Source organism: Lotus japonicus, chromosome 6, assembly GCF_012489685.1.
Source record: "Lotus japonicus ecotype B-129 chromosome 6, LjGifu_v1.2".
Taxonomy (NCBI): domain Eukaryota; kingdom Viridiplantae; phylum Streptophyta; class Magnoliopsida; order Fabales; family Fabaceae; genus Lotus; species Lotus japonicus.
The window spans coordinates 46,221,976-46,233,193 of NC_080046.1; the positions used below are offsets into that span (position 1 = coordinate 46,221,976).

At 32.3% G+C, this 11,218-nt stretch overlaps 1 pseudogene; it reads left to right on the plus strand.

The window, feature by feature from the left end:
* Window positions 1-2,242: 2,242 nt before the first annotated feature.
* On the plus strand, window positions 2,243-9,368 carry LOC130725419 (pre-mRNA-splicing factor cwc22-like; annotated as a pseudogene).
* Window positions 9,369-11,218: the final 1,850 nt, after the last annotated feature.

Here is an 11,218-nt window from a genome sequence, read left to right on the forward strand (position 1 = left end):
GCATTTATTAGATGATATTTACGAATACTTGAAAGTTCATACTTGATACTATTTTTTTTTTAATTCTATTAATTTTAGATAATAGATATTTTACAATTGTCAAATACAATAAAATAGATACAACCCCTTTTACCAACAATGTTGGTCACGTTTAAAAAAACATCTAATTTTATAAGCTAGAATCTCGTTCAAATAAGAGTACAAGTTAGATTTTCGTGTAAGATATTTCACATCTGTAAGGAGAGACATGTAACCGTTTTCCGAACTGGTGGTTAAAATGTAAGGGGGGAAAGGAGATTAAGCACATTTTGTTAAATTTGATAAAAAAAAGCTGTAATTCGATGATAGTTATAGGAGTTTTTTTTTTTACATTAAGTGTGCTTGAGTCAACATCATCAATTGATTATGAATATAATTGATTCTATTAAAATAATATAATTCATATTTGGATGCGTTTATGAAAATTTAAAGTTTGTAGGATAATATTATGAAATTCAATTGTAAAATATCAAAATTGGTTATTAAAGGTTACGAGCTTTAAAGTGGGTGTTCTCCTCTAGAGGGTCCAATGCATGAGGCACTAGAATCACATTCCAATCACAAGAGTCGTTGCTATGTTAAAGCAACGTTAGCACACACCAAGTGTTCTGGGCGACAAACGCACTTTAACTTGGGGCTAAAATGAGTTAATTTACGGTTTAAATCATCACAAAATGAACGATAAAAACCAACTTCACATATATTGTAACGCCCCAATTTCTCAACCGGGGATTACATTAGTAACCTAATAAGTCTAGGGACTAACTCGGATATTTTTTTTTCAAAAGGTGATGCGAATTTTCAAAATATAAAGGCCCGTTATCACCCAAGCAATAGCCCGAGATGTTCCTAGGTAAGTTGGCACGGCACAATGCCTTATTAAAAGTCGTTCTTTCCTTAGACAGAAAAACTCAAGTTTTTACTTGAATTCAAATGAGTTTTTGATTTCATTTTCAAAAATTTCCAAAACAAATCAAATAACTTAATTTTCAAAATCAAATATCTAAACACAATTAATAATATCCCTATACTTAAATCATAAATTGCTCACAAAATTCAAGTAATAGATTCGGCGTATGGCAAAATAAGGTTTGACGATAATAAAATACGAAATCTATCTAATAAAAGTTCGCTTTGCAAGCTTTCCGTCTCCGCCGCTTCAAGCTTCACGTCGCTCCACCATATAGCCACGTCGCAATCCATAGACTCTAAGCAAGTCAACTTCACCACTCGACGGTCCATGACCTAACAGTGTTAAGCGCCTAAGTAGCAATTACCAAACAGAAAAGGGTTAACTTCGAAGACAACAACAACAATTAGCTAACCCAATTTAAATTTCAAACTTACATAAGTTCAAAATTTAAAAGAGTAGCAATCTCAACCAATTAACAACCCTAATTTCAAATTTGAAATGCTAACAACATATCTTCAATAGTACCAAAATCACAACATGTTCAAATTAAAAAAAAAAACATATCTATAAATTAAAGATAAGATATCAGAATACAACCAATAAGATTAAGGTCTATCCCCTTAATAGAAAAACAACCAACAAGATTAAGGTCTATCCCCTCAATCAAACAACCAACAACAAGATTAAGGTATATCTCTTTAATCATACAACCAACAACAAGATTAAGGTTTATCCCCTTAATAAAAAAATCAACAATAAAATTAAGGCCTGTCCCCTTAATCTAACAGAGAACCTGCAAGTTAATTCCATAATTAATACATAACTTCCACTCCTAAACACGCAATTAATCTCCATAATTTCCCAACAAAACAATATATTCAATTTTTCGCCCAACAGACAATTCAACAGTAAGAGTAATCATGTTATCAATAAAGAAAATAACAACATATCAAGACAATAAACCAACAAATAAATACAACGCCTTTAAACACATTCATCTCACATATCATGCAAAGGGAGAAAAGAAGAGCACACAGACGCACGCACTAGACGAACGTTACCTTTACCTTGGCCTATTAATCTTGAAATACAAGCACACAAAAGAAATCATCCATAGAAGATTAAAGTCCTCTTGAAGAACGTAAGGGGAAGTCACGAACGAACGGACAAATGCCAAGTACCGGCAAAGATCCAAGCCTTCTTGCTCTAAGAAAATGAAAACTCCACCAAGCAAATAAGATACTCCAAGGAGGGAGGGAGAAGGAAAAGTTTTTTCCAATGGGAGGAAAAATGGAGCTTGAGGTTTGATGATTCATCAAGTGTATTTTTAGTGAGGGTTAGAAGCAGCTTCAGGTAAATGAGATTTCCCTTTATGATAATGTAAACAGAAGAAGGTTGTTGGAGCTTGTACTGTTTTGGGCTCGGGGACCCCGGTGCCTGAGGTTCTTGCTTTGGAGTCGTCGCTAATTCTTCCTGAGGCGTTGGAGTCCGATGGTGTTCTGACGAGAGCTAGGAGAGATTTGATAATTGCAAAACAGGTTGGAGTTGTTTTTAATGGGAACGATGATGAAGTCCTTCAGAGCTATGTTGATCATCTTATAGCTAACTATCCGAGGTTATATGGAGGTTCTTAGTGGTCTTGGTACTTTGTTTTGGGTGCTTGGTTCATTGGTTTGATCCTGCTTGCGGGTTCGAGGGTTTTTGACCTAGGTCTTTTTTGTTTTGTTTTTGGGCTTTGGTGTTGTTTAGGGTGGTGGTTTTTGCCCATGGTGTTAGGTTTGTTCTTTTTTGTCTGTTTGGACATTTTTGATGATTTGCTCTTTTTTATGTAGCAAATCAGTTGCGTTTGGCTTTCCTATTCGAGAGACATACTCTCATACCTTAATTTATTAATATATATTTTCACTTTCAAAAAAAGAATTGCTAGATCACAAAAAAAACAACAATTTTCCTATAAAATTAAACTAGCAAATTTTGAAAATATCAAAATAATTAGGGAATTACTCAAAAATTCCGAAAATTAATACTTTCCTACCCCCAAAATAGTTATTAAACATATCAAATTTATTTTATAATTTTTCCCTAAGGTTTCCCATTTTTAAATTACAAAAGCATATCTTTAAGATATAGTTAAACTTATCTTCCCAGTATTTTTTAGATAAATCAAACAAAAAAAAAACCTATCAATAAAATAATCAATTAAGATAATTTTCAGATGTCAACTCAAAATTATCCAAAATATTATCTCTTCTTCAACTCTTTAAAGATTTACTGAGATAAGTACAATCTTACTTCTTAATTCAAAATCACGCTTTGTTAAAGTGTGAGTTATAAACTGACACATCTAAAATTAATCCAAATAATTTTACATTCATTTCTAAAACTACAATAATATTCTGAACCCATATTTTCAAATCAATTTTCCAAAGTAAATTAATTTTAATGAAAAACCAATTTATCTTTATCTTATTTCTTAATGTTGAAGATCGAAGAGTTTAATCACATGGAGGGAGAACTTAGGATGATGTTTTCTTCTTAGTATATGAGTGGGATGAGTTTGCCTGCTTATTTCTTGGCTTTGGGAGCTTTATTTTTGCAGATTTTTATAAGTTGTTTTTGGGTTGGGGCATGTGTTGGGTATTGTTTTGGTGGGTTTTTATTTTTCTCCTATGTAAAGGTTTTTTGCCCCTCTTTTTATTTGGGTTGCCTCCCCTTCGTGTCCCTTGTTTGAGACTTGAAGTTTTTCATGATGAATGAAATCATTTAACTTTAAAATATATATATATATATATATATATATATATATATATATAAGGAAGACATTTTATGAAAGCGATGTTTTCATGTAAGAATGTGAGAATAAATCATTTTCATTAAATTTAGGCCCCGTTTGGGAAAACAACTTAATTAAACACTTATGGTCATAGGTGTTTATTTACAAGCTATTTTAAAATGGTTATTGAAATAAATTGAAAATAAGCTATATACAGGCATAAACTCTATTTCATAAGCTATTCTGAATAGCTTACGAAAATAAGTTCAAAACAACTTATGATGGTCATAAGTTGTTTGCATAAGCTCTCTCAAACACTGACATAAGCGCTTATGCTATTAGATAATCTCAAATAAGCTCTTCCAAACAGGGCCTTAATCATGAATGGTTAAAATTAAAATATTAGGTTATACCCACATGACTTTTTTTTAGTGAGTGCCATTTTTATAATTGAGATTATTCATATGTCTACCAAATTTGTATCCTCCTAACTATGCTCTTTTTTTTTTTTTTGTCAATCCTAACTATGCTCTTGACTATGTGATGATGGCATATAATTATTTTTCAACAGGTTCTCGAATCAAAATAACCTTAGTAAAAAAAATAGTGGTGGAATTGGACATTAATGAATTTGGGCTTATCTCCAGGCCGAATTGCAAAATTAACGGCCCAAACTTTGGAAAAATAATGTACATGTGTCTCCAATTTGAAATTAGATTGCAATATGTTTTCTAGCATGCATAGATGGGTTTTTTATTGATGGTAGCTTGGGATGGACCGACCCTAATTTTAAGTTTTAAATTGAAAAAAACACCTTCGCTTTCTTTTTGACACCGTTGCTGCTTCTCTCCCGCTAAAAAAACCCTTCCATTACCCTCCCCATGAGGTGGAGACATTGGAACCAGAGAGAGAGAGAGGTCAAGCCTTTCGGGTACGCGGTGGCTGTGCTTGAAGAAGATAATGGTACTCATTTCACTCAGCTAACCTAAAGTTGTTTGCTTTCTCAAGGAAGAAGAAAATGATTGTATGAGTTATAATGTTGTTTACAGAGTTGGAGACTTAGAAGAAGAAGAATGAGAAGGAGGATCTAGCTCTTCTCTATGTCAAGGAGAGGAGACAAAGAAAATTACTTAGCTAGCTAGTTGCTCCCCCTTCATCCTTCTCTCCTTTAAAGGTTAAAAGAAAGCTCTAGCTACTTGACGATGACATTTTTTCAAATTTTATATATTTTCTTTTTGTTTGTTCTCTTTTATGGAAAATGTTTCTTTCACACTCCAATTCAAGTTACACCTAAAAGATATAAAGAGAAAAAAAAGTAAGAAATAAGAGTTGTGATGTAATAAAAAAATAAAAGAGATATAAAAAAGTGAGTGAAAAATAAGATAAAAAAACAAGTGTAATTATAATTACTCATATTTTATGTACTATATCTCTTTCATGTGATCTTTAGATTTTAACATATAATCAAGTTCTTCAATCTGTCTCTATGTGATAATGACGACTTTCCAATTTCATGTCTCTCAAGTCTCAACCCTCTATTTTCTTTTTGCCTACCCTCTTTTATATAGTATGTCTTCATGCAGGGTTTTGCTTTTGTCTTATCAAACCACAATATGTTGATTGTCCAAGCAACCTCATTTGAATCAAACTTTGTCTCTTTCCATCAGGGCTGTGTATAGACATTTTCGGACCTATGGCGAAAATGTTAGTGTGACTTCCTTTCGACAAAAATGGTAAAAGATTTATATATTGTATAAACTAACAATTTTTATATTGATCTTTTAGTTTTTTGAGCTGTGAAATCATTTATCAGATTTTGATAGTTAAAACATTCGCTTTCAATAGATAAAATAGTTAACACATTCAATCTATCTTATAACATTGTTGACCTTAGATACGGTTTGAGCAATTTTAATTTTGAAAAACTTCTTTCAGTCGTAGCAACTATTACATAGATTGACAATAAAATTCTATAGACAATACACACTGCACGCAACACGCACGCACACACATATGGAAAATCTTCAATTTTAATATAACTTGATACTTCTATCAGAGTGTTAATTTCTTTTGTTAACACATATCTTAGTTATTTCAACTTTTTATGTATGCCAAAATGGGGATAATTACATGACATCCTAGTTGTCTTAACCTTTAACTGCTGACATGAGGTTTAATCCATTTTAATATTTTCCATTTTGTTTATTAAAACTCAGTAAAATTGTAATCATTTATATCACACTTTCTAAGCATAACTTTAGTTTTTACTCCTCTTCAACTAACCATAAACTTCTTCAAGGAAAGTATTTCTTAGATGATATTTATGGATACTTGAAATTCAAGTTCATACTTGATACTAATTTTTTTTAACTCTATTAAATTTAAATTTAGATAATAGATATTGACATATTGTAATTGCCAAATACAATAAAATAGATACAAAACCTTTTACCAACAATTTTGGTCACGTTAAAAAAAAACAATGTTGGTCTAGTGTTGTAAGCTAAACTTTCGTAAAAATAGAAGTACAAGTTAGAATTTGATGTAAGATATTTCACATTTTAAGGAGAGACATGTAGTCGTTTTCTGAGCTTGTGGTAAATATGTGAGGAAAAAAAAGGAGATTAATCACATTTTGTTAAATGTGGTAGAAAAGCTATAATTAGATGATAATTATAGGAGGAAAATTGCGTATGGTAATCGAAGTTAAAATAATATAATTAATGTTTAGATACTTTTAAGAAAAATGAGTTTTGTAGGATAATATTATGAAATTCAATTGTAAAATATCAAAATTGATTATTAGAGGTCACAAGCTTTATTATTTGAAAGTTGAAGCTTAAGGTGGGTGTTCTCCTCTAGTGGGTCCAATGCATGAGGCACTGTAATCACATTCCAATTACACTTGGTGTGTGCTTTGTTAAGCCAACGTTAGCACACACCGAATATTCTAGGCGACAAACGCACTTTAACTTCGGGCTAAAATGAGTTAATTTACGGTTTAAATCACCATAAAATGAAGGGCAAAAGACAACTTCACATATTTCATAAATGATGAGGACTGAAACTACGAAATATTTCCAGCAAGGACCAAATCTAATTTACCCCATTTTACAGGGACTAAAAATATATTAAAGCTATATATATATATATATATATATATATAGGAAATGCATTTTATGAGAGTCATGTTTTCATATAAAAATATGAGAATAAATCATTTCCGTTAGATCTAATCATGAATGATTAAAATTAAAACATTGGATCATACCCGCATGACTTGTTCAGTGAGTGCCTTTTTTATAAGTGAGATTAATATGTCTACCAAATTTTTATCCTCCCTAACTATACACTTGACTATGTGTAGGCATATAATTATTTTTCAACAGGTTCTCGAATAAAAATAACCTCAAGAAAGTAGTGGAATTGGACATTAATAGATTTGGGCTTGTCTCAAGGCCGAATTGCAAAAAGCCCAAAAAATAGATGAAGATGCGAAAGATATAAATGATCCAAACTTAAAAAAAAAAACTTCGCTTTCTTTTTTTCAGGTTGGGTTGCATCAGGTTCAATCACCTTAGCTCCAGGATTGGTTTTTGATGTTGGTCAGTGCTGAATTTTGCAAAGGGAGGATTTGGGCTGGTCATAATAATATTCAATGTATGAACTTTTTTCCTTTTTATTGTTACTAGTTTTTAACCCGTGCCTTGCACTTGCACGGGGGAATTTGTTCTTGATTTTTTTTAAAAAAAAAATTGTTTAACAAATTGTTTATTATTTATTTATTAATTATAGTTATGTTCTTTTTTTTTTATGGTTTTTTAAAGTTTTGTGGGTGTTATTTTGTTAGTTTAGCATATAGGTTTAGTGTTCCCAAAAATGGACAATTTTTTCATCGTTGTTGTTTCAGAGTAATGTGTTTTTGGGTGAAAAGCACATATATATAATTCCGCACTAAGATTTTCAAACAGATAACGATTCATTGAAAAATTGACAACCGTGGTCAATAAACGAAAAATTTAAAAATTGTCAAAATGATTCTAATTGACCACCGAGGTCAATATACCCGAAAAAGTAGAAATTGTCAATTCGGATAAAGAAATATAAAGAAAATTTTAGCACAATGTAAATATTATTCAATGTATGAACTTTTTTCCTTTTTATTGTTATACTATTTAAATGTAAATTACTGCACTATGTTGTGCACCTTTCAATTATGTATGTGAATAAAGGTTAGTTTAATGACAAACCTCAATTGCTAGCTGCTTCTGTTAAGTTTGTAGCACACCTGGTGAATCAGCAAGTGGCTCATGAGATCATTACCTAAAGGCCTTCATGGTGTCTTTGAGCGTTTTTTCGTGGAATTCTTTATGAAGGAGAAATTGACAAATGGATCCAATTTTTGATTGAAGGCTTATTCATAATAAGAAAAGCTAAGTTTCAGGGCTATCCAGTTGTTCGCCCTTGAACTAGACCCTGTGGAGGTGGAAGATCAGTTAACTCATCAAGTCTCCTTAGATGAGGTCATAGATCGAGAAAACAAGAAAACAATACTGGGTGAGGAATCTGATGATGAGGAAGGTTCCTTTGCTGATGCTGGTCCAGAGGTAGATGAAGATGATGAATCGGATGAAGAAAGTAAGCAAATAAAAGATGAAGCTGAGGAAAATCTGGTCAATCTTCGAAGGACAATTTATTTAACCATCATGTCCACTGTAAACTTTAAGGAAGATGGTCATAAGCTTCTGGGAATTCATCTTGAGCCTGGTCAAGAGATGTAATTATGCATCATACTTTTGGAATATTGCAGCCAAGAGAGAACTTACCGCCGGTTTTATGGTCTTCTTGTGCAGGGTCTCTGTGTGAACAACAAAGTACATCAAGAAAAATTTGGGAAGTGTTTTGTGCAGCAGTACTCAATGATTCATAGACTTGAAACAAATAAACTACGGAATGTGGCCATGCTTTTTTCTTATTTCCTTGGCACGGATGCTCTACCTTGGCATGTCTTATCGTATATTTTCTTGACCGATGAAGACACAACTTCTTCATCTCACATATTTATCAAGATACTCTTCCAGGAACTATCAGAGCATCTTGGCATCAAGCTGCTTAATGAAAAGCGGAATGAGCCAACAATGCAGGTCTCTTTTGAATCTCTATTTCCTAAAGATTGCGCGAAAAACACACGGTTCTGCATTAACTTCTTCACATTGATTGGACTTGGTGGCCTTACTGAGAACCTCCGTGCATATTTGAAGAATATGCCACGCCTTATCATGCAAGGATGAGTCTAGGAGTTCTGATTCATCGGATTCAGGAACAATTAGTTATGACTTATGAGTCGGAGTCACAAGGTAGTAGGAGAAAGTAAAGAAATGTTTTTAGTCTTGACTCTTGAGGCCTACTTCTGACTTGAATTTAACTCAGTTTTCTTAGTGGTTTTGATGTTATCATAAGATTTGTACATAGCTATGTTGGTTAATGGCTTATTCTTGTAAATGTGAAGCTCTAAAGGTTTAACTTGATTTTGTAAAAGGGTGCCTCACTGCTATTACGTTTTCCTAAGTTATGACACTTCCATATCTAATACTCACTACATATGGCTACTCTTGCAACCTATTTTGGGATTGGACAGGAGACATATAGGTAATTTGCTATTATCCCATGCCTTCTTCTCATCTGTTTATTAAAATTGCATGGATTTACTTTATGTAATGAGTTTGGAGTGTCCGATTAATCAAGAATTCTGGAAAGTTTGTTTTCACATGATGTATGAATGTCAAGTTTGATGGTTGCAAAAATCATGTAAAACGGTTTATTGGTTTTAGCTGTGCTTGTTAATTTGATTGGTCAACTCATTCCTAGTAAGCAAAATTTCACATCAGAATCTGGATTTGTTTATGTCTCCAACATGATGAGCTGCCAATGCAGACATGGAGGTAACTGAAAGTGCCCTATTCGTCTTGCCATCTTTTGGTGAATGAAAATTTAGCCTGTTAGGAGTGTTGTTGTTTGATCCTATATCTTTAAAGCTTTCATGGTTTGTCATTTGTCTCAATGCAATACCGTTCATTTTCTAGTTTATTTATTTGCAGGGGCTGATTGTGATGTGACAACTGTTTTTAGTAGTCAAACTTGATTGTATTTGGGTCGAGCTTGTAAGCTGGGCAAGTCTTCAAAGTTCAAACCCGTTGTATCAATTTAGTAGTTAAGCATGGTTGAGTTCTGTTTTCATGTGTTTGCAAGTAATGCACTTTTATTTTTGAAATAAATAATGTTCTGTATTGAGTTTTAGTTTGCTGTTATATGATGCAATTGCAATGGTTATTGGTTTGTTGAATAAAGATGCTTGCATTTTCACTATTTTTCTATGAAAATTACTTCCATTTAGCTCAAATAACAAAGACACATTTTTTTCCCACAACAGAGAATTAACCTGGCTAATGTTGACCATTGGATGAGCATGTTTCTAATGGCATAGATAAATCAATAGGCAGGATATTTGGTCATGTCAATAGTGCGCCACATGAGAGGGTCTTTATATATGTTCCACCACGAAGAGCACACTTGACTTGCACTCATAATATCTTCTACGACAGTAAGCTTTTGAAGTATGGCTCTTGGTAGTTCAAGCCAGTTTGGCTGCACTCTCCAAAACAAAAATGGTGCCAGCAGGGCTCTCTTTGCTTTCTTCCCCCATCTCAAACATGATGTGATGCCTCCCTGATCTTGAGCACGGTGCCATGCTAAATTGCTAACAGAACCACCGTTGATGAACACTAACAAATAGGCACACGGTTTCTGTTAAACTTTCAATTTATAAAGGTGTGAAGAGGAGTCATAAAATATACTATATTATTAAATTGACTTCTTTTTATATGATTTGTTACATAAATCCTTTTATAATAATTGATCAAGTTAAATTGTGATATCTTATTTTAAATTGAATTATGCTATTTTTTCCTCGAATTGATAACTCTATCTTATTATTGATTTTTTTTGAGGGATATCTTATTATTGATTAACTTAATTTGTATCATATCTCTAAATAGATCAATTTAAATTCAATAGTGTTATGGATTATATTTAAATACAAATTAAAAATAAAATTATACTGTTATTTTTCAATACCAGGTCTTCTTGTATTGGATTTTTTTTCTTTCAATTATTTAACATGATTATGTTTTTTTGAACGTAACATGATGATGTTATTGTTATGTGTGTTGTTGCTTATGTGGCTTAAGTCATGAATCTTTGATTAGTTGTTAGCAACAGTTATCTTCACTTTATTTCTCTTGGTTTGAAGTACGCCTAGTACTTCCCTTAATATAATTGTTTGGTTGGTAAAAAAATCTTCACTTTATTTGATAGGATTTGTTAATTTAATTTAGTTATTATCAAATAATACCACCATAATAGATCACTTTTTTTTTTTTGTAACATGGAGGGGCAAGCTCCAGAAAGCGAAAAACGCTACACTACAGGAACTC